Source organism: Zonotrichia albicollis, chromosome 13 (genome assembly GCF_047830755.1).
Source record: "Zonotrichia albicollis isolate bZonAlb1 chromosome 13, bZonAlb1.hap1, whole genome shotgun sequence".
Classification (NCBI taxonomy): domain Eukaryota; kingdom Metazoa; phylum Chordata; class Aves; order Passeriformes; family Passerellidae; genus Zonotrichia; species Zonotrichia albicollis.
Window position 1 is genome coordinate 19,145,241 of NC_133831.1, and position 25,227 is coordinate 19,170,467.

Here is a 25,227-nt window from a genome sequence, read left to right on the forward strand (position 1 = left end):
GATTAAGAGATGGTACAAAGCATTTCAGAGAGTAAGTACAACCTCGAAGAAAACCTGTCCCAGGCAAAGCAGCCACTGCTGGGGGAGCTGCCTGAGCCTCCCTGCAGCCCCCTTTGCTGTGAAGGGTCCCCCACACCATGTGCATGGCCCTGGGCTGACAGGGGCATGCACTCAGCTGCCTAAGAAAGGCAGTGAAAAGGGGAGGGCACAAAATTATTTAAACAAGCTTTTATACAGAAAATGAAAAACGTTGTGTGCAACAACATGACTCCTTTTCCTTTGTACACCGTTTGCTGCTACAGATTACATTTGCAAAGTATAGCTTTCAATATAACATAGCCAAAAGCAACCTAACAGCATAATTTTCTTCCTGGGTACTTTATTTTTGAATTCTTCTACACACAATGAAACAGAGATTTGGAAAAAACAAGAAAACAAAGAAGCCCCTTCTTCTCACATGCATGTAAACCTGGGTAAACTTACAGGAGACCATCTTTTGAACAATCAGTGTTATTTACTCTTGCTTGTGGAGCTTGTGCTGGCTACTGCCAGTAAATCCTAAGGGCACACAGTGAGTGATACCAGACACTCTGCACACCCACTACTACAAAGACTTTGCTCAGTTGAAAAGCATGTGTAGTATTTTTCTATCACCATTGCCTGCATTTTCAGTTTTTCACTTTTAGGCACCTTGTCTACCTGACAAAGCTACAGCATATCCTTGACATTTATTTAAAGCTTGCTGTTCTGTGCAACTGGGTGGCATAACAAGGACCAGGGAAGCAGAGCTTTAAAACACATTTCCTGGCTGATAATGCAGATTAAGAGAGCTACAAAAGACAAATATTAAGGACAAATACCAGTCATATCCAAAAAACAAGTATTTTCTAGCAGGATCATAACCAACCAATACCCTGAGATATCCAAAGGGAAGAATCTCTATCCTTGCACTCATCCTTGTCAATTGAAACTGCACTGTGCTCTTTAATAATAATCTCAAAATGATCCAAATACTTTCCGGGAGCTTATTCTACAACTAGTTATATTCTAACAAAAAGCAGTCATTTCAAAAGTCATTTTCCTTCCCTTCCACTTACATTTTTCATCTTGTTTCTCTCTGCCATTTCTCCATCTCATCCCAAAGCCAGATTATTGCACTGCAAATGTGGGGCAGGTCCAGATACCCAAGGGGAGATCCAAGATCTTCCCTCCTGAGGAAACTTCATAGTGAACTCAATGACTATCTGTGATGTTTGCTGGTACTAGGGAATAATATTTCCCTTGGGCACTTTCTGGATAGAGTCTACCACCTGGGTTAAGTCATTATTACAATCAAGCAGAAAAAAATGGGAGGGAGAGTAGAGATGAAAAAACACTACAGCAAGCATCATTACAGCTCATCAAAAGTGCATTAGAAAACACCTGATAATATACTCTGAGCATTAATGATCCTTACAATATACCATATTAATGCAGATGTTATCTGAATTCTCAGAAACTAATTTTTCCATTCACACACTTCTTTAAAATTGGTGTTGGAAAAAAAACTCTAGAATCTATTAATTGCCGGCATTTTTTCTGTTTCCAGAAACAAACAAATAAAATAACACCTCTGTACCTGTATGTGCTGCAGATCACAAAGCTGAAATGGGTACCCTGACACTGGGATGCTCATTGGCATTCACAGAGAATGTGTTACAGTTCAAATGGACAATGGTCAGCAAATATTAATAAAGAGGTTGTGATTGTGTTGCCTTACATTGGACTATTATCACTACTAAAATAAATTTAACTGGCTGCCTGAAACTCTCCATTGCTGGGCAGCAATTTCCCTTGCCATTTTTCCACCTTAGGTTAGGAGGGAGACACATGAATGCCACAGAACTGATAGTGCAGCTCTGCTATAAGGTGCCAAGTGCCAGGTTAGAGGACAGGTTAGCTGTCAGAAAAGCCTAATACTTCCAATAACTTAAATGGAGGTCAAAAAAATAATTCTAGGCACTGCTTAAGTCCTATATTCCTCCTTTACAGAGACTGCAAATCATGTCAAGTTCTGCATAAATAGGTTTTGTGGGGGCATTAAAGGGTGAATTACTGTCATCTAGGTGCTAGTGCTTAGTAAAGCAAGGATGATCAAGCCCATTTTGCCAAAATCCAATGTGAACTGCTGCTCTCAAAGAAAGGTCACCCAATCAAGAATGCTTCATAACAAAACAAAAAGAAAATCCACAACACACATGCATTTTTACAAAGGAAATAAAACAGTCACACCTAAAGACCATTCCCATTGCTGAAAGCTGAAGAGAATTTTTTTTCCTAAACAAGGAGCTGGTAAAGGTTTGCAGCATCCTAGAATTACTTCTAGAAATAAGGGAAGCAGGAATTATTTTTAGTGCAGCTGAGAGGCCAGGCATATTTCAGGCAATCTCCCAGAGCCTGCTTCTATACCATGTGGGACATAAACCCACAAACTATGAAAGAACCCAAATCAGTATTGTTTTCTCAAGTGACATCCATTATCCCTCATCTGAGAAAATTAACACATGTATGCAGAAGCTCAATAAAGTAAGCTCAGAGCTAAAAGTCTAACATTAACTCTTTATGCCTCACAATAAATGTCATCTTTTAAGTCAGCAAAATGCTAATATATTCTAATTTATATTCAGTGCTTCTGCCATTTAAAGCAAGCAGGGACATCAAAATACAGTTAGGCTCAAGCACAGTTTCAAATGTTACAGTACACAGGGTAATCAAAAATTTCCAAATTCCAAGGACCTACAGTGATGTAAAAATGGAGATACAGTAGGGCAATTAGACCAACACATGCTGGTTTGGGTAGCATTAGGAAGAGTGTCACAAAATGAATAAAACCCAGCTTTTGTGCAAAGTCTCTTATTTTCTCACATCTGAGGTAAGCACTGTATCTAGTAGTAAAATGCTATGAATGTTAAATGTAGGCAACCTTTGTGCTCTGCCAGTTTATTTCTAGATCAAATGATAATATTTGAAGATTTCTATTCCAAGCCAGCACTCACTATTTTTCTTCATCTTCCTGATCTGCCCAAAAGATTATATTCAATGAATCAGATATATCTTTGTCTTCTTTTTACTCAGATTAATAAATTAGGCAGCCCATAAATCTGAATGGTACTTATTCTGAAGAGTGAAACACAAAGAATGATTGATAAGGCTGAATTTCCCACCTAAGTACATAGAAACCTCCAGGCAGGTATTAATTCTATACTGAGTTTTTCTACAACATACACTTACTCTTGCACCACAACATGCTCACACACATCACCAGGTATCCAGAACAAAAGCAAGGAAGGCTTTTCTTAACCCACCAGGTGCACTGTGCTTGTTTCCAAATAGTGCTCTGGGATGGCTAAATGAGGACAGCAGTGAAGAGCAAGACACAGTTTGTGACATTACTATTTGAACAGTCAGGCAACTTTTGCAGCCCTTGTGTTATTCCTCCCAGCAACACAGAAACAGATCTTGCATCTGCTGGTCTGTCCTTCTTGGGGACATTTTGCTACCCAGCAAGAGTGCAGGAAACGATGTCTGCAGAACAGGGAATTCTGAACAGGGATAATAAAAATAATCTGATCGTTACCCCTGTGCTTTAAAAATTGGACCCCCTGGCAAGTAGCCAAAATAAAACATCAAAGAGGACCTCCACAAGCCAGGCTCAGGATCAACATTCATGTGAGAGCCCATCACCTACTTACCCTGACAGCAGGCAAGAAAAGTTGGAGACATCTGCTTGGAGGGCAGGGGTCAGGCTGGCCGGGCCGTGCTGCACACACAGCAAGGGTGGAAATGTCAGTGTGGGCTGGGTGTGCTGGCCAGCCTGGGCTCTGGGGCTGCAGGGGGGCTTAGTGAGAAGAGGTCAGGGCCTGCCCTGTGCTGGATACAGCTGGCTCCACAACAGACCCACCGCTGACTGACCATCACTGGACTGGCCATGACCCCCCACTGCCCAGCACTCCTGGGGCATGGAGGAAAATTAAGTTTGTTTCCCTCAAATCGAGTCTGTTCTGCCCATGACAGTAATTGCTGAGCTATCTCCCTGTCTTTATGTCAGCTCAGCTTTTTCATCTTACTTTCTCTGCCAGTCCTCTTGAGGCTGGGGAGAGAGAGCAGCTGGGTGGGCATCTGGCAGCCAGCCAGCATTACCCACTGCAGGGTAGCTGGCTGCAAAAGCTTCTCTAAACAAGGAAGAATAAACAATACCTAAATCTGTACCTATAGGGCCTGAATTTATTGATTGTATTTGACTCTGTATTCCATTAAAAACATTTCTCCTGATAATGTGCAATGCAAGAACTTGCAAACCATACTACTGACCTCCCAAACTTGGTGCTGCCTGCATGCAAGTCAGATATGGAGGTTATTTGGTTGTGTTGGGGTTCACTGGTGCTAAGGGTGATTGAGGTGGGCCAACTTTTGCATGCAAGAAGGAAGGAGCAAGTTGTTCCACTGATGCTTAGGAAGAAAAACAATACATCAAATGTTCCACGCCAAACACCTCCCAGACTAGTTCAAAGAGGAGTTCATGTGTGTGCTGAAGCACAGGGGGACAAAAAGTAAAAAAGTTTCTAAGTTGCTGCAAGTTTTAGAAATCAAAAATCCATTGATCAAAGAGAAAACTCCATAATATTTTCCTATAAAATAACTTTGATTTCTTGTGAAAAAATCAATAAGAGTTGATTACTGAAAATGGCAACATAAGCATAAACACCCTTCAGGCATCTCACAAGTACCTCTGCAAATCACAGAGCAGTGCTAGGCACATGCCATTGCTGCTAATCACATCCTCTGCCACACAACCAGATGAGCTTCCTGAAGAAACTACCAAGGCTGTACCAGGAGGTACAACAGCAGAACATATATTCAAGATATTAGATGTCAGTTGTTGTAGTGTGTTAGGTTAGTTTTAAGGCCGCTGACCGCTGCAGTCAGCAGTTCCTTCCCACACACACATGTCCCTTTCTAAGATATCACTGTACACTCTTCTACAAATCTCAGCCTAAAACCCTGTTGCAAGGTCTCCATGAAGCTGCTGAAGTTGATTAAAGACTTAATACATCTCTATTATTGCTCTACAGCAGCAATTTGTGCTTCCTTTTCCACAAAGGGACAAAACAGCCTCTGCAAAATAAAGGACCAGTTCCACTTCTGAAGATACAGCATTTTATTGGATGGTGTGTTTAGCCTTCTTAGTGTGACCAACGAAGATAGGAGTGAGCTGGGCTTGTTCTTTGCCCACAGAGAGAAAAGATGGATGTTTTGACATGAAGCATTTGCCAGACACTTGGCAAAACAGTCTTCAAAATGGTACTTGCAACTGTTTTCCCAGGTTCCAGCAAGAGAGGGGAGGGGACAGGATCATTGACTGCATCATCTGACCAAAGCAACTCCTGTTAGAAGCTGGTCTTGCTTTAATTAAAGGCACACTTGCTTTTAACTCTGAAACTAGTTTGCAGAGACCCCTGTCCATTCTCCTACAAGGATGTGACAGAGACCTGTGGATGTCTGGTATGATCAAAAGGAAACATGGCAATAATATGTCAAGTCACAAATTATTACGGCCTCTTCCCAATGTGCAGGAGATCCCACATTCCACCCATCCATATGGTTCAGCTGGGGAGCACTTTTACCAACATATGGCCCCTTGAAAGTGAAGGTTTTCTTTTGAGTTTTTAATCACAATTGCTTGTTATTCTTAATTACTTGTTACTTCCACTACACTATGAAGCTTAACCTGACTTCTGCTGGGAGAATACAAGTCAGGAAGGTGGTTTCCTTTTTGCTAATAGGAAAAGCTTTGTTAGTAGGGAAGGGGGACCAAAGCTGCCTTACAATTCACACAAGCAGAATTACCTCTTGGTATCAACACAAATCATAGTGCCCCTTCTTGATACTGGTATCTATCTTTGTCAGATCCTTTACAAATAAACATCATGTAAAACTACAGAGAAGGGGGAGGACAGCACAGTGCAGTGATAAAGAACAACTTAGAAAGTATCTTTTTCCTTCTTAAAACAAGGCATTGGAAAAGGTATATCGAGTCCTATAGGCAGAAACAGGTGGTAAATGGCCCACAATCAGGAAATTTTACTTCTTTTGTGAATACAAACAAACATTTTCAAACATAATAATTTGAGCAGATGCATGAAAAAAACCAATTTAAATGTTCTTAATGGTTGCTCTGTTAAGTCAGATATTTTGTTTATTATAATGCTGTATCTACAAGTTCATGGAAGCCATAACCCCAAAGGAAGCCATCCACTCCACATTAGCTATATCCTCCCCATCTCCTCCATGGATTTTTTGCTATGAAACAGCAACATCAGGAGACAGCTCTGTATTTCCTCACAGTTGCACCCCACTAACACCAGGATTTACTGCCACACTGAGGGAACCATATGGAGTCATATGCTCTTCTTTCCCATCCCCTTTTCCTATTAAAGCTGAGACATTTAATGGGCAGTTCCCCTTCAGACACACATGGATCTACGAACATCTGGCAACTCAAGAGCCAGCAGCTCTTGCTATGTTCTTTAACTTGTCAGGTTTAACCTGTGATTCAGCTTGGATCCATGCTGCCAGTGATTTCCAGCCATAAGAGCTACAGCACTGGCCCAATAACATTTTCATCTGTGCAGACAAGTTGTGTGCAGTTGTAAATAGAACAGAACTCTGCTCAAGAGTACTTCTAGGCAATAGAAAGCACAAGTCAAAAGAGGCAGCTCCATACTCTGTGTTCATGAGAATATACCCTATCTCTCCACAGGGAATATTTATTATGATGGGCCATAATCTACTTAACATCTTCTGACAAAGTCTATCAGTCTGTAACAACTTTGATTCCAGAAGTTCAATGGCATAGGGAGGAAAATTCATAGGGAGAAAGAGACTTCCACAAGAATTCCCCTTTATGAACCCGCACACCCTGTGATAGCAGACAGGATCATTGCTTATTTGTACCTATCAGCTTTGATGATAATTGCAACCCACTTGACACTTCTGTTGAAAGGCAGTATTACCAACAAGAAACCTGATAAATATTCAACAAAATCTAAATTAAATAATTCCATTCATCTTGAGGTCACCATCTCTAAGACTGTTTCAAAATATTTGTGTCTAAAAGAGATAGGGAGGGGGATGAGAGAACCCTGCTTCTTAGACCAAAATTACTGAATCACTGCATTAATGAACACAACTTTTTTATTTTTCAAGTTCAGTGAAAGAATGCCATCTATGCAAAATTTTGATCCCACATTACAAAATAATTACATGATAATTACATGAGCATTAAGATGTCTACCCCCCGAGTAAAGCCACTGCACCCAACCGCTAACTAAGGCAGGCCTGGAATGTTTCAGCTTATTAAGGAGAAATCCAGCATTGAGCAAAACCTCCAGCTGAAGCAGATTTCCACTCTTTTACTCCTCTGATTTCTAATTAATAATTAAAACATGTTCCTTTCTTTGGAAACCCAATTAGACTTGCGCATCAGCCTGAAAACAAACTTTTTTTAGTAGCTAAGCTACTTCTCATGGTTTAATGGGGTGGCAGGAGTGTTTTCTACATAGCTCCACTGACACAATTCATTTATTTCTTTCCATTCTACAATGGATATTGTAATCCATCCCCAACAATATAAACATTACATTTGCACAGCTAATTAGGATGTTGGCAGTATGAATTAGTGACCCTCTGATTTCTTCCAGTCAGGGCCGCCCCTGCTGCCTGCACTCCTTAGGATTCACAATTAGGCAATTATATTTTCAGCATCTTTTTTTCCTCTCTAATGCTACCTCTTTCCTCACATTCAATATGACCATATGCACCAAATGAAAAGTTGTGTAGTTTATTTTGGGGTGGGGAGTAGGGGAAGGAAGGGAAGGAGAGACACAAAGTGTCACATTCAATCCTTTGCCCTATCAATCTTTGCTAACTTGGTATCAGAGAATGATAGAGAATCTGTAAGACTGCAAATTGTCTCCATAAATGTTTTAAAGAAGTGATTATGCAGAGTGGGTAGGAGATATATTCTGACTGGGAATGAAGCAAAAGGAAAGAGGGACAAACTAAATAAATTCTCATCTCTGGGTATAGTGGGCTGGTACTGAACCTCCATGCAGGGCTGCAGTCACCGAGCTGTCCCCAGCCACAGGATGATGACAAATTGGAGAGAATTCAGAAGAAGGCAACAGAAGTGATTAATGGGCTGGATGGACTGATGTATGAGGAAAGGTTAAAAGGTCTGATTATATGTATCTTTGTTAAAGAACAGCTAAGGAAGGTGCAGGAACTGCTTCCAAGGGGTTCATGCACAGTAAACACCATCACTGCATTCCACTGAGCATTTGGGAAGGGCAGGAGGAGAGAAGAAAGCACAATTTTATGCTAGACACTAAGAAAATATCTGCAGTAAATGTTAGAAAAGAACTGTTTCCAACAGGAAGGACTAGAAACCTCACCATCTGAGAGCTGTAATGGACAAAGCACTAAGAAAATACACTGCAGGGGATAATGTCTGTTTTAATGTTGATGCTTGTTTAACTCACTGACTAATGTACACTGTGGAGACATAGCATCTTTATTAAAGCACAGACTATATCTCTGAGTCCTCTGCTGTGAAAAGTTCTCCATTAAAATCACTTATTATTAGGGGCACTGGAAACATTTTGGGCCAAGTATGTGCCACTCCATATCAGCTGAGGAATCCAGAGGATTCAAGAGTACCAGTGAGGGCAAATTAAATCTTTCACTTCTCAAATATTAACGCAGCATTTTATAAGTTCTGTAATCCAAACAAACAAAATCCACCATCCCCCAACCTAGACCACTTTGCAGAATAAAACTGTCCTCTAATTTGTTCTTTAAATATGGAATCATTTTATGTCCTAGAAAATCATGTGTTTAAGAGTAAGTTAACCTTGGCATTTGTGTGACTGAAGAACAAAAATAAATCAAGATTACTAAACTATTAGGAGTAATGAACCCAATACTCCTATTTATACCCAAGTAAATTAGAAATCCTGCCATTGAATTAAGCCAATGGAAATATATTGAAGCAGAAACTGGTATAAATGAGCAGAAGACCAAGCCAAACATAACCAGAGTGACACATTTCCAGGCCATATGCAGAGCTCAAACCAGGAAAAATAATTTACAATCAGTTCATGGAGACAGGAAGCAATGATGGCAGGCACAGAGGCTCCATGGCTGCTGTAGCTCGAGCAAGCAAAGCTGGAAAATCCACGCGGTGCTGGCCCTCCCCACAACTCGCAACAGAAACCAGCCCAGACCGCAGCACTATTGGCAAATCATTGTTTGAAGAGTAATTCCAGCTCCAACTGCGCCCTGCCACTATTCACAAATACAGCTATACATATTGCCTGTAGAGACGTGAAACATTTCAACTTCTGCAGCGGCCTGTCCATCATCCTTCCCATGCACAAGGCTACACACAGCCTCAAGCCAGCACAGCTGGACCTCCAGGTGCCAGATTAGGAGAAACCGAAAAGGTCTTTTTCCAAGAAAAATACAACACTCCTTCCCCCTCTCCCTGCTCACGTGCATGGGTGAGAACTAAGCAGGCTTGAGGGGCTTTATTTACTCCCTGCTAAAAAACCATTAAGCTCTACTGTACAGATCCGAGTCTGCCAAATTCTGTCACTTCATGCTTTGGATGTAAATTATAAAAAGAGACCAGGGGAAAAAATACAGTAGAAAACAGATGCTCTGGATTACAGTGCTGGGGTTTTTTTTTCCAAAACTACCATTTCCTTTATAGTTTCATTTATTTGGTAAGCAGAGGAGCATGACATGCTCACTGCCATAAAAGGGAAGACAATGGCTTTCCCAACCTTTGACATTTAAATTTATTTCCTTCCTCAATGATGAGACAAAACCCCTTCCCTTTGACAAACTAGGCTCCCCTGCTAGACAAGGAGCAGCACACGACAGTCAATAACACATCAGCAGCACTGTCTGTCTCCATGTTCTGTTAACATTCCTAACTACATTAGAAAGGTAAGAAACTCCATAGCTTTGTGCCTCAGTTTCCCCATCAATGAAATAAGAAACATAATACTGCACTGCTTCACAAAATTTGTTTAAAATGTTCCTGTGAAATGAACCTGCCTCAACAAGCAAGTAACTCAAATTGAGCTTTCAATTGATACCCCTAATGCTCAACTGAACTTTGAGTTCAGCTTCTCAATTGACACCACTAAAAACATTTACACAAAAGCTTCACACACCATGAAACTGAAGCCTCTTGTGTAGTTTACAGTACATTGAATCACTATACATCAGCACAAGTTTCATGGCTCTTAGGACAGGCTGTGGAAAGCACCGAGAGCAGAAAACCCTGATAAAAATCTGAAACTAAAACCTCAGCCCTACTGCAACTACCAACTCACAAAACCTGCATCTTACAGCATTGTTGATTTGTCTTGAACTGACCAAAGTTTGTAGTTCAGAAGGGAAGGTGGAAAATACTGAAAGTCTCTCATCAAAGTTTTGAATGTCATTTGAATTTGAGATTTGTTATGTTCAGCTTTAACTAGTCACTAGGTTTGTCACTAGTTCACTGCAGCAGAAACTCAGTGATGCATTAAACTCCCTTCGTTACTAAATTCAAAACCGTTTCTCTTTTACCAAGACTGCAGCCATGCTGCCTTGTTCATTCAGCTTGCCAGAAAAATCTTAGCCCCAGAAAGAGTTAAAAATCTTTAAATTTGCCTTTGGTTCTTGTTTTATGTGCTTCTTTCCAGAGCATTTCCAAATTGTATTAGTTTAACAGACTAGTGTATCTAAATCTTTTTAGCCACATACATCACTTACCAGCATGGTTTTATTACAAGGGATATGTTATTAAAGCTTAACCTTGCACTCAGTCACTAATCAAAAACAATTCAAGAAAGCAAATCAAATGTTCCAACTTAACTAAAATCTCCTCCCTTTAAGCAACAAATAAAGCCTGGCTGGCTTTCAGGGAAACTTCCATGCATCACCATCAGCTCACTCAAATCAGGCACGTTTCTTAAGTCTAAATTTAGCTGCTTGTATTTCTTCAGAACTTTAATTCCTGAATATTGTGTTGAACCTACTGAGACTGTTGAAGTGCCAGATCTTAAGGCTGCAGTCATATTGAGATTCCTTTATGGCAAATATAAGAAGCAAAGTTGCTGTAGCACACAGGCAAGCGGTTGGGAACAAACACACCAGCAAAAGGATCAGGCATTCAGAAGCCGAGATTCATCTTCCAGTCATGCTGGCAATGCTGAATCTCACCTATGTGCCAGTGAGGAGTAGTTAAGCTACTTAACCAGCTGAAGAGAAAATGATTGTACATACATATAGGAAGGTTGATTTCATGGAGACACCTCTTAGGTTTTCAAATCCCTCCTTCACTGGAAGCAGAATCAATCAACGAGCGCTCATTTTTGGACAGGATGAGACCATGCCTTCACTCGGAAAAGAGGAGCCCCTAAAACTCTGCTGTGCCAGCGAGGTGCCCCAGCAGTGGGGACACCTGCAGGGACACCTGTGTCCTCTCTGTGCTGGAACAGGCTCTGAGTCACAGCAGGTGGACAGGTTTCACCCATGGATAACCAATCCTCACCGCCTGGAAAGGCGAGCGCGGCACAGGCGCTGCCGCTTTCACTGCTTCTTGTGACAGAAGACGGAGCAACTTCTGCTTTGCAAGAGCAAGTTTAAAATTTATATTATAACACTGAATCCACCAAAGCTGCCAAGAGACATTGAACTCATGGGATCTGTGAAAGTTTTTCACACCTGTGTTTTTCTCCTGTGCCTAATATTATGGGAGGCATTTTGGAGGATTTTACAATGCAAGTTTCAATGAGACACTTACAGTCTCCCTCAGGCAAATTGTCACAGCTGCAGAGGTCTGCTACCCAGCTGCCAATCAAGGCAGGCAGGGAGTATGTGCAGTGAAATCACAAAAAAGGCAGGCTTCATTAGACTGCTGAAACCTAACTAGAGGCTATCTGGGCGTGCTTGAGCCCTTAAAACAGGGTTGCTTTAGAAAGAGGGGTTTTTTGTTCCTTTCCAAGTGAAGAAAGGGCCCTAGTACTCATTGAGGAATGTATTGGTGCCAACTTTCCCCTTTGCAATTTCAATGTTTGTTTTCTCTGTCTAAAAAAAGAAATTACATCGCCCTACAAGCTTCTATTATTAGATTAGCTGATATAGCTGGAAAAAGTGGACAAGATTACAGGTTCCACATCCCTTTGCCAGGTCTCAGAAGTGTGTCTACTTTTCCCAACTCTAGAAGCTGCTCCAATGAAATATTCCTTTCTACAACCTTTCCTTCCCTTATTTCCTTAAAGCACCCCAGCTACAAAAACACTGGCACTAAAGACCAACTGTGCTGGAAGAACTGGAAGAGAATTATTCTTCCTTCATGTCTAACAGAAATATTCTGAGGGAACCAAATGCATTTAGTAAAAATAAAAAGCAAAAAGAGCTCTACAGACAAGGACAAACACACAGAAGTTCAGCCCAAATAATGTTCAAGTGGGAAATTTAAAAGCACATGGAAACAAGTGGCATATTGTAAGCCATTTAACAAAGTTAATTTTAGGTATTCACTACATCTGGTCTTGGCCCTTATTCAGCAAGCTATTTAAGCATGTGCTCAGGTTTAAGCAAGTACAGGCTGAAAAGCCTACGTGTCCCACCACGTGCTCCAGTTGGGCATCTGCTGAACTACTTTGCTGATCCAGAACCATAACATATAATAAGAATTGCCCTGAAAGTTATCTAATTAACAGCTGTTATTTTAAGAACTACACAAATGTAACGCACATTTTATGTCCCTGAAAGAGCAGGTGTCATGAAGGCATAAATCCACATCTAAAAGTGTTTCAGACACAAAGCCACTTATGCAGATATGTTTTGTGAATGAAAAGAAAAATGTAGGCTTTAAACTAAAACATAATCAAGACTCATCAAGCTGCCTCTGTCCATTACCACACCTAATCTTTGTTATCCACACTGCTTCTTTGTTATTTCTTATTGACAATTTGTTATATTTTGCCTCTAATTAATTCTACCAGGAAAATGTTAGGATTTTTTTTTTTTAATTTGTGCTCACTTAGGTCTTCTTTGGAACACAAAAACCAGTGACATGATGTTCAAACATTAATGTTTGAGTGGCTTAGCAGCCGACCTATAGTTTTTCAAATTTTCAGATAATCACAAATCCTACTAAAATAAAAAGCACTGGGGAAAGCTGAGCTCCCCCTCCACGCCGCGGGTGCCTCGAGACCTGAAGTTTGACAATTCTGGGCTCCCTATTTACAATTACAGCTGCATTTCCCGAGCGAATTGTGCCGTGACGGCTGAACCCTGCAAATGTCACCGGGCCGGCTCGGGCAGGGCGCAGCAGCAGCAGCAGAGCCTTTGTTGCTGGGGCCCGCAGGGAGGAGGTGCCGCCGAGGCAGATGGGGACCGCGGTAATGCGGAGCTCCCCGGGGACAGCCCGGCCCGGGGCTCCGCCAGCACCACCTGCCTCCCTGGGGCTGCGGCGGGCACACGGGGGGCTGCCCTGCTGCAGGGACTCGGGGCCATTGTGCTGCCCAACACGGCTGTGCCACCCCACAAAGCATGGCACGGGGGGTCACATGTGCAAAGCACGGCACGGGGGGGTCACATGTGCAAAGCATGGTACGGGGGGTCACATGTGCCACCCCACAAAGCATGGCACGGGGGGTCACATGTGCAAAGCACGGCACGGGGGCTCACATGTGCCACCCTCCAAAGCATGGCACGGGGGGGTCACATGTGCCACCCTCCAAAGCATGGCACGGGGGGTCACATGTGCCACCCTCCAAAGCATGGTATGGGGGGGTCACATGTGCCACTCCCCCCAGCATGGCACAGGGGGGTCACCCCACACAGCCTGGCAGGGGACTGTCCCCCCAGGTGGCTGGCAGAGGGGTTCCTGCTCATGTCACATCTGATGGTGCCACCCACCCTGGCTGCAGGGCAGCTGCTTGGTTTGTGTGTCCCGTGAGGAAGAGGGAGCACACAGAGACGTGCTGGGCTTCTGTGATTTCAAGAGAACATTAAGAACCTTCAGCCCTCCTCTCCTGCTAATGTTACTAATAACCTCCATATTGTCATCTATCTTACCTGAGCTAACAGTTTATAAACCACCACCTGCAGCTTGTCCCTTATAGTTTATTAACATACACTAATAAACAGTATGCTTCACTCCCACTGTGCTGCCAAGTGAAGCCAGTCAGAATAACTGCATTAGCTTTACTGTTCTTTCTCAGCACATTTTTCCCACATGGGAACAATTAGGACAAACTCCCTCCAGATTATATTTTGAGATCCATCATATTTGCAGGAAAATAATAATAATAATAATCTTTTTCACAAATGCATCTGTAGGCATCTACAGAAAATTAACCTGACTGACATTACCAAAAGTGATAGGCTCTTAATCTCCTCAGCAGTTCCTCTGCATGGAAAGGGTTAATACTCCCCAGGCTCTGACTTACACCTATTATGCTCAAGTTTAAAAATAAGATGTGAAAGATGCATTATATAAGGCCAGTACTGCTATCCTGCCCATCTCCTATTTTGGAATTAAAGATCATCATTGCTCACATCAAAGGGGCTGGGTGAGAATAAAAGAAAAGACAGGAACAATGAAAATAGCTACCCGACACGAACCAGATCAAAGGACCAGGCACAGAAAATGAAGAGCTAGGGGGTCCTTTAATTACTGTCCACATCCTTCAAGTCATGTGGTGAGAAAGAAGGGAAAAAAGTTTTGAAGGCCACTGGGTTTTGTCTTGCTGTGGCTCCTGTTTCCACAGTCTGTGCCAGTTCCCTACAAACTGCTCTGCTTTTTATTTTTTAAAATTTTTTTTTCTTCATTTTATTAAAGTCAAATAGGACTCCTGGACTCCAAAACTCCTCCCTTATGCCAGGAGGAGGAGAGGGAAGGAGGGGTGAGAGGGGCAGTAGTACAGATAGTCTGTAGCAATTGCCTGAAACAATTTCAGGAGGACTGCTCCAGGCAGCGCCCCGGGAGCTGCTTTGGGAAGGAGAGCTCTGGCTACCTGAGGCTAGTCTTTATTTGCCGGCCTCCCGGGTTGAGAAAACTTCAAATTCACATAGGGCACTGCTCCATGGGGCAGCAGATCAAACCTGGCTACTAGCTGTTTGAGCTCAGCAGCAGAAAAAAGGATTGCTCTGGGACTGAGCATAAGTAGAAGCATGATTAAACTTCAAACATACACAACCCTCCCCCCCCTTTTTTTATACACAGCAGACAGTTATGGCTAATATTTCGATATGGACTTAAAAATATGCTGCAAATAACTTACTCCAGGCCTGCTGGCTGTGGGCTTAAAAATAATAAAAATTTAAACTAGCTGTATTATTGCAATGAAGTCAAATGTTCAGATTTACATATCATGGATCATTAAGGGAATGTCAAGTTATTTAAAAGGATCTCTTTTTATTTAACTTAACTCTCAAGATTAAAATTCAGATATTTGACCATTGACTGTAGTGACATATCATACCATTTACTTCCTTCTATTTATACTTCAAATGTGGTACATTTCTCTCTAATTACTCCTGACTTATGTTTCACAGAATAGCCAGGGTTGGAAGGAACCTCTGGAGAACATCTAGTCCAACCCCTGAATGTTTATTTTTAAAAAGACAGAATAAAACATGCCATAAGGAAGCAATAGAACAGGGATTTAAAAATTGATGCGGAAGAAACTGACCAAACTTTCTAGGAAGTAACAGTGCTTTGCTCTAATAAAAATATTCTGGAAAAGAAAAGCCCTGGGACGTTCCCAAGAAATTGTATTTGCTAACATAGGTGCGAGCAGTGGGCACAGACAGAAGTCACTGAAGAGGAAAATGCTTTCCTGTCTCAAGTCAGTTTGCTTGGGTTTATGCTGTATGCCAAACTAGAGCATGAAAAGCATTCAAACACAATTTTATAGACTTTGGAGAAGGAAGCTCATATCACCAAGACAACATCTAGAAAAGGCGAACACAGGATACAAAGGCATCCTTCTTCCCATCCTATTTACAGCTTGGAAACTGTAGACAAGCAGTAAGGATGATCTTTTAAGAGGCAATTTAGCCTCCAAACTCCAATGAGTGCCAACTTACTTCATCTTCTTTCTGATGAAAGTTGCCTCCATCTCTTCCTGTTCTTGGACACTAACATGCAGCAAACAGCCGTTCTCAGGAGGCCAGCTGAGGACTAAATTAAGCAGATATAGACTACAAAGCTGCTTTCCAAAGTGGGCATCATGCCTGGGCTCTACATCTGAGCAGCATGCTAGGTACGTGTACCAAGTTCAGTTCGCTGTCTTGCAAACATCCGCCGTGGGAACTTTGCCCAAACAAGCTTTCAAAGCTACCCTGGCTCTGGTGGGATCAGCACCACAGCACTGGGACTGGGACATTTGCCTCCTTGTTACAGGTCTCAAAGTACCACATTATCCATTTAGATAGTCTTTTGATTGAGAGAGCTTCCCTTTTGGGCTTAGCCCCAAATGCCAAGAACAGATGAGATGGTTTAAGAAACTCTCCAGGTAAAACATGAAAAGGATGCTTAAGATCCAGCTTCTGACGAATAGCTGCACTCAGGGAGCCACAGGGGCTAGGGATATAAACATGGTCAATTAAATGAACTGATTGAAAAGAAATCAGAGATCCCTCTGGGGAAAATCTGACATGTGGTCCTACAGCCACTGCAATCTTTTTGGAAGGTGGTAAATGGGGCAAAAGCTGAGAAGAACTGGAGTGCCTTACACATTTGGCAAAAAGTGGTTGTCATAAGGAAGGGCATAATCTTTAAAGGAAATAAAATACAAAGAAACATCCATGATGGGTTCAAAAAGAGGCTCAACCAGCTCACTCAAAGCCTCTTGAAACCTCAGCACTGAGTAGAGAATTCTATTGGGAAAATACAGTAAAGGCTCTTCAGCAAATGTTCTGTCCTTTCCACAGAATGCCCCACAAAATGCACTGGTAGATGCTGAGAAATCTTCCAAAACATTCCAAGATGCATTAACATGAAGGAATCAATTGGAATGCAAACTAATAAGGATGGTGCAGAATAAGGTTCATTTTCTTTTATCTCATTAAAAAAATACCTACATGCTCATTCATGGGAGGGAATAATTTACTAACAGTTGAGTTATTTTTGATGCATTTGTTCAGACAAGCTCAAGAGACAGTGGGATCACAACAGGACTGCCAGAAGCTAAAGATCTGCATGGAGAGCTACCTCCACTTTGTGTCTTGCCTGTGCATCTTCGAGAGTCCAATGCTGGTGCTGCCCAAGCCATGGTGTGCTTTGTCTGGGCCCTGAGCTCAAGCTCAGATGGAACTGGAGCAGGCTGAGCACACATTCTCTCCTAGATAAGCAGTCTGGAAAGGCCATAAATGTGAATGCAGGCTGTTGAGACAATGCCAGCATATCTAAAAATCAGAGTAATGAGCTCAAGCTGCCGTCACTAGGAGCATGTGTGCCTTTTCCTGTCTCACTTTCTGGAAACCCATGGGTATTCCTGCAAAGGGAGGGACATCCTAAAGTGGTTGCTGACTCTAACCCAAGAGAGGGGCATCTTGCAGAGCTAATTGAGTTATTTACCCAGGAACTCAAGCAACATTTGCTGTTGGGATTGATGAATTCTTATTTTGCCTGTGGAAGTCAATCACCTGATTCTCATCTAACTTTGCTAGAACAGAGCACTACTCATTAAGCCTTTTCAACCTGTACCAGAAACAAAACTCAAACTTCCCATTTTCTTTTTCCTCAGAAGGTTCAATCACAGAGTAATTTAGTTTGGAAAGGATATATGGAGATCACCTGTATAAAACCGTTTCTCAAAGTCTTTTAGTGCCAGAAGAAAGTCACCAGTCATTTTCAGTAACTTTTTTTTTGAGGATGCTTTACCAAAAAAATTTCTCCAATAGGCTGGAAGCCCGTCTCTCACTGGGTAGAGAAGACACTACCTGCCCATGCTTCCTAGAAGCAGGACATTTGCTTTCTGTGTCTATTTCTATGACAATGTCTCAGGGAAATCATGAGACAGCCATCAATGTTGGAAAAGAAAGCAGAACTCCTGGCCAAAACACTGGAAAGTAAAATCAAGTAGATGCATTTTTTCCTTCTAGTAAGTTTTGGACTTTTTTAAGAGGGGAAGATCTTATCCTCTGCTGAAGTCGTTAATTTCATCTTACATTTCCCACATCTTCTTCTGAGTCAACTATCTTAGCCTGTGTGTTTCACTTTAGTTGCTGCTTCCAGATCCACTCTACCTTTTACCAGTCTATTCCTCTCCTTCTCTCCCCATGCTTTTTTGACATTTCTCCTCTTTCTCTTGGCAGTTCCCACCCTGACTCACATCCTCTGCCCCCATTTCCAGTCCTGTTACTCTAACCTTCCTCTAGAACACAATCTGTCAGCTTCCCCGATTTCAAGACCTTGCTTACCCTCTTTCCATCCTTTCTACATTTCTGTCATCTCCATGGTCAGAGCACACACGTTTATCCCTTCCTGAAGTCATTAACTTTCCTTGCCAATTGTTGTGTCCACCAGCTCTGTAAACCCAAGACCAGGGACAATGGGGGCTATTAAAGCAATATAAAACAGAGCATCAGTGCATGGCAATGGGGAGACTGCTGCCTACATAATGAAGATCTGGGAAAAAAAAAAAAAAAAAACAAAAAACCAAAAACTGTCAAAATTACAAGACCTGGGTGAATTTAACACACATTCAAAGATTAGGGGGGAAAAAAGATTATGTGCTTCAGAAAGGCACTAGTGTTCAGCTAACACTCCTTAAACCTGGTACTACCAGAGCTGAAAGAACAATTTCACAAGTCTCCTGCACACTTGAATACAACTAAAAGAAAAAGCAGAAGTCTGATGCTTCTTAATGGCTATGCACACTGCTCCAGTGTTCACATGGCTACCTCAACATAAAGTACCTGATGCTCTACTGAACTTGCCAACTTGTCCTGTATGAGAACCAGTCATACTGATCATTTTTCTGTGACAAGTTTTCTCAAAACTTTGAAGTTTTTCAATTCTAAAACATGTTTAAAGATTCATGTGAGCTCCTAATGCAACTACAAACCTGATGAAATCTGCTGGCAATCTCATCATTTCCCTTTGAGTTTAACTCAAATATATTCCTGCATGCCTCCACAGAATCAACTTAAAATAACCTGGTGAATTTCCTTCTTATTCTCCAGGGCAGGTATAGTGTTCTAGCTGTGACTTGAGTGAAGCTCTGTGAATTATATGGTAAGAACAACCCCATTGTCAGAGCAGTCACCTGAAAATCATGCTAATACCTTAGTGACACTTTGGTAATAGGTGTAACACACAGCCAGGAATGGAAAAAGACCTGGGCTGCATGGCCACACAGGCCTGTACAAAAGCGGGGAAAAGGAAATGCTCCAGGAAAAGCAGGAGTTGTTTCACTCACAAATGTCCCAAGCTCTTAACAGAGGGACAGAAATAATTTTGGTGATGCTTTCCTCTCCATTCTTCCCTTTTCTGCTCCCTCCATGCTGACACTTCCTCTCTTGCCGCCACCTCCCAAGCAGCTGCTACCCCTTTACTACTCTCCTACCTTCACTGCTTTGAGAATTCACCCAAAGTGTGTCCTTTATCTCCCACTGTGCATTTAAAAGCTAGGATATGGCAAAACAAGCATACAGGTCTGTTTCCCAGCAAACTACTGTCTTTAAGGCATCTTAACTCACCCGGGTATTTGCAGGCTGTCCCTCAGCCTCCTTCCCTCCATGTCCCCAGAGGTACCGACCCTGCTGTGTCCCCGACACGGTGCCAGCCACTGCTTCCCACCCTGCCACCACTGACTGCTGCCTCACCTCTCCTTCCCCTTCCCCCCCCGCAGCCCCTGACCCCCTGCACCCCCAGACAGGCGGGTGGGCAGGGGAGCAGTCCCACCTCAGCACGGGGAGCGCAGCGTCGGTCCCGCAGCGGCGGCTGGGCTGTGCCTCGCACACCGCGCTGAGGGTGACACAGCACAGGAAAACCAGCAGCCACCAATGCGCCTGGGCCTGTGAGAGCACAGCCAGCCCTGCTCTTTGTTTCGCTTTTAGGTTCAAACCTGCCCTCTTTTCATTTCAGAACTTGGTTCACCAGGGGCCAGCTCCTCCAGCTGCCTGCGACGGCCTGTGCCCTACAGACTGGCTCACACCCCAAAGCTCAGCATTGCACCAGCACAGGGGTAATTTTTTAAATCTTTCCAGCAGAAGCTGGTTTTGTCCTTTCCCCACACCCCTCCCAGGCAGGGCTGGTGGCTCAGCCCAGAGTGCTCGATGCCAGCACAGGCTGGCAGCAGCCCTGCTGGCAGCAACGGGCCTCAGCATAGAGGAGCACAGAGGTGGGCAGGTGCTGAGTGGGTGCACCTTATCTCCATGAATTTTACTCACTTGTATCTATCCAAATGACCTCACAGTACTTTTGCTTTGGCAGTTGCTCTCCACATTGCTGTCAGCACTTCTGAGATCGACAAGCTGAGCACACTGGCCAGGCTGGGAGGAGGATGAAAGGGGTGCTACCAAGCACTGGCCTAGTCTAAAAACATCTGACTGCCTAGGAGCAGCTCACCAGCTGTATTTGAGGTAGAAAAGGACAGTGTCACCTGCCACTCATACCACAGTGGATAAAGAGACAAGACCACATTACAGCTGTGGGTTTAATTATACTGGAACCAGAAATGTCAAAGAGGGGAGGATGGCAACAGTAACACAGTAGGCTCTCAAACCTATAAGAAAAAAGAAAAAAACTCCTTTTTTTCCACACAAGGAGTCTCTAATCTGAGCCATAGTTGACAAGCAATGGTTGTGCTGGCATTAGGCCAAAATTTTTACAGGGTTCCTTCAAGAAAGTCATCTTTCTTCACAGCTGACTTGTCGCTTTCATAACCAGTGGTCATGACAAGGCAGATTACCAGCTCTTTCAGCAGAGGAGACCTATTAATCTGTTTGATAGGATATCAGGATACCCTGCTCCTGCCCAAACAGACAGCAAATGTTCCACTATTTCACTAGTTGGGAAGAAATCTCATGAATCTGGCCCACACATAAAGAAACGTTCTGTTCCCATTCTGAGGAAAACATGACAGGGCTCTAGTGAAAATCCCAACTTCTTCATGATCAGATAAACCACAGTGTCTTACCTCAATAAGGCCCGTTCATTTTCCTAGTACATCCATACATACACTTGTTCCAGGATGGGATCCAACAAAAATCACTGCAAAAGTGGGTTGGTTAATTTTTATTTCCCAGGTTAGGGTTGGGTGGTTTTTTTCCTAGCCAACGTTTGATCTCTCTGGCACTACAACACTGCTTGCCTGCCCACCCTACACAGTGCCTATATGGGAAGAAGAATACACTGCTAGAGCTTGCAAGGTTCATTTAAGATACACAATACGCTAATACAGTCTGTTAAGTCTTAGAGAATGATTTTTAAAACAAGCAAAGAAATGTCCTCCACTAAAGAAAGAAAACTCTAATGTGTGGAAAAAATGCCAGTTTAGGTCTGTGGTGTCATGGTCCACAGGGGAGGCTTTTCCACCCTCAATACTAATTATGTGCTGGGCAAGATACAGCACTATACATTAAGCACTATATCTGATCAAGCAGAAGACTTTTTTAAATGGTTTACTAGCTATTAGGTATCCTGCACTCTACACGCTGTGCTGACATAAGATTTTACTGCTTGCAGATGCAATTGCCAAAGACTAAAAGGTTTTATTTTCTCAAACCACACAAACTATATTACTACTCCTGAACGCTATATTAGAGGGAATCCCCTTAAAAGAGAAGAAAAATTTCTGGCTGGCAAGTTGCTAGTGAAAAATATCCAAACTGGCTAAACTAAACCTTCAAAGCAACCAATACAAAAATACAAATGGCATCAATCTCTGTCTTCCTCTACATCTATCTTGAGCTGTGGGGTATGGGAGCAGGAGAGGAAGAAGGGCTGCAGAAATGCCCAATGTGTGGACACTGCACAACTCAGTTCCCTGACAATCCCCTTCTCTGGTATCACTATCTGCTGGCTTTGTGGGCAAAATTGACCGCTGGTTGCTGGTAGCCAGCACACGCAGCCTGGCGACCTGAAAAGGCCATTGATTTTCCCTGTCCTTAAGAGCACGCTCTGCTGAGCTTGGAGCCGTGTGCTCGTAACTTAAAGGGGGTGCGTTTTGTTTAATTGTGCCTTTTCTTGGCCTGAATTTCCCCCAAAAAGCTGAAGAGGGCATGTGCTTATTATCTTTTAGTGCAGCATGTGCTCGGTGCAACCTGAGCTCTTCGGATACTTCGGTCTGAAAATTAGAAAAAAAAAAAAAATTAATTGCGAGGAAAAACAAGGCTGCTCTGCGACTTTGATTCAATCAATTACCATTATCTTGCAGCGCAGCCCTCCCCGCCGCCCCCGGACCAGTTGTGTTTAACTTTCCTCGCCAGCCGCGGCCCCGCAGCGCGCTGGCGGAGCGGCGCTGCCGGCTGCGCTCCCGCGCGGGGCCCTTATCAGCCGCTCCCAGTCAGCGCCGGCCCCGCACAGCTGGCAGGGACCCCCTCCGTCCCCGCCTTATCTGCCAGCGCAGCCCCGGCCGGGCCGGGAGGGGCCCGCGGCCGCCCCCGGCCTCCCCCGGCCGGGCCGGGCTCTGCCGCCGGCCGCCCCGCTCCCGCCGAGCCTCCTCCGGCGAGCCCGAGCCGTCTGAAGAGAGGCAGGAACAAAACCGCAAATTTAGATTAATAAAGCATTTGTTGATTCTACAGAAACTTAGCAGGCCCCTAAGAAATCCACCAGAGACCTGTGCAGCTCCAGTAATTTTCTGTTATATTATCTTTCTTGTAAAATACTTCCCCAGACAGAGCCCCCAAAGGGGCTCAAATATCACTGTGACTAACCGAAATCAATGTGCACTCACCTATTGACATTTTTACATAGTTTTTGGATTTAGTATCCGGCCCAAAACACAATCAAATCTTCTGCCAAGGAAATAACAGGCACTTAGCTAGTCAGCTATTAGTGTTACAAAGGAAAAAATGTGGGCACCCAAGGGAGATGGGAGAGACGGCATTGACGTCAGGGGTAATTGGGTGTCTGAGAGAAATTGCCAACGGCTGGCCAAAACCCCCAGAGGCCCACACAAAGCCGAGCTGCAACTCTAATAAAGGAAAGTAAATTCTAGAAAGGGGCTTTGCTGCAAAGAAGCCTAGCAGGAACCAAAAATATCTCCCACATACACAAACACATACACACAAATAAAAAATACAAAATACGTTTAGGAGCTCTCTTTCGCACATCTGGTTTAAGCTAAAGTGCTTTCTACTTTTTTCTTTTTTTTTTTTTCCAGGACCACATGGATTTTTATGTTGTACCGTATGTTCAACATCTATTTTTATAAACAGAACTCAGGGCTTTAAAGAAACTTATTTTTAATCATGTGGCTTTAAATTGCAATCTCTCTGGCACCCACTCTGGCACCATTAAAAACAGTTTGGTCTTTTCTTTAAAAATCCCTGAACTTCCAAGAAGAATGACAAGCACAGTGGAGCCATTGGAGGGCCACGGCTAAGGAGCTGTCCGACTGGTAAATCTGTATTTGCACACCCAACACCTCCCCATCACCTGTACCTAGCTTTGTGTTTCACTGACAAAACTCCCTTCCCACTCCCTCCTCCCCTAATGCAGGAAACCTGAGAGAAAAGATTTCAGATCAGACACCGTGGGCAGAGTTTAGGGAGGACATGGAGGCTGTAGCCCATTCTTTCCACTCATCCAGATCCCTGTCATAGCAATATAGACCCACTGTCCTCATGACACTCCACCACAGATGAAGAATAAAGTGGATTTGGTCAGTTCTTACTAAGACCAATGTGTCTCCACCCCCATTTACCTCCCCCCAGACTTCTATTATATGCCTCACACAATAAGACCCAAACATCTCATCACTAAATGCATTATAAAACTCAGATTGGTATTTGCCAGCATGATAAACTGCTTTTTGTCTTCTACACTAAATGCAAAAATGCTTTTTAATAGGTAATTTAGAGTTTCAGCAAAGTTTCAAGAATAACAAGATGATCAAGAACTTAATAGGTTCAAACCTGCTATTACACCTAGCTGTGTCCCCAGCATAACTATCATCATCTGGAATCTATGGGGGTCCCTGTAAGCCCATCAAGTGAGTGTTAACAATTTCACTTACAAGCTGCCTCCACCCAACCAAAGAGCAGAAGAGGTAGAATCAGGTTAGAGAGAGGCTGAGGTACAAACAAAATGGCCACACACAAAGCACAAAGGGCTCCTTAAGCACCAAGGCATAAAGAAGTCTTTAACAATACACATATAAAATAGAGCTAAGTTTGAAAAGATCACAAGTGCTTGATCGTAAAATTGCATTGCAGAGAACAAAATGATTATTGCTCTCAGAGAAGGAAGAGGGCTATTAACACAAAGAAACTCTCTAAGAAATGTAAATACAAAAACCTACACAGAAAGCAGATGCAAACAAAAAAAGTCCCAGACCTTGGGATGTAAAGGGGAAATTTCTTCATCTTGTGCTGGTGAGCCCAAGTCTTGCAGAGGATGCCATTCATATGGAAGAGGGTCTGGAAAGGGGAACGTGGGCCACAAGGGCAAAGGGGGAGTGGTGTGGGGGGAGAGCATCTCCACTACCTCCATTATTTCTTGATGGCAAATCCACAGCCATTGCTCAGGCCTCCAAGTGTTAGATGGGAAAGGCAGACATTCTTCCCCCTTCACTTTCTACAGCGCTTACAGTTCACATCAGAGAAAGGGCAATTAAAACCACTGGACTGGCTCAGTAATATCATGTCCCTGACAGCACCATCAGAAACATTCAGCAATTAGTTTCTATCCTGAAGTTCACATAGTTAACAGTTTTATTGTGCAAATATTGCAATGAGAGTTTTTTCAGAATTCTACCCTAATTTTTAAGAAAATATAAGAACACATCCTGTAGCAAAGTCAGTACAGGAGCATGACATACGAATTAAATTATTCACACCAAAGCACAAAAAAGCAGCCTCTCCTTTATGCTCAATTAAAGCAGTATATGAGTAATAAATGCAAAATGCCATAATATTAAATATTTGTATCTAGATAATCTT

At 43.0% G+C, this 25,227-nt stretch overlaps 1 protein-coding gene across 7 annotated transcripts in view; it reads right to left on the bottom strand.

The window, feature by feature from the left end:
• Positions 1–25,227, bottom strand: part of ZNF423 (zinc finger protein 423) — a 281,345-nt gene that overhangs the window by 111,872 nt on the left and 144,246 nt on the right. Inside the window, exon 1 of one of the 7 annotated variants that reach the window (XM_014268349.3) lies at positions 20,024–20,280. The exons of the other annotated variants lie outside the window; for them this stretch is intronic. The gene's annotated coding sequence lies outside the window, so the exon portion shown is untranslated. Of the gene's footprint in view, positions 1–20,023; positions 20,281–25,227 lie in introns of those variants that run through there. 7 annotated transcript variants of the gene reach the window in all.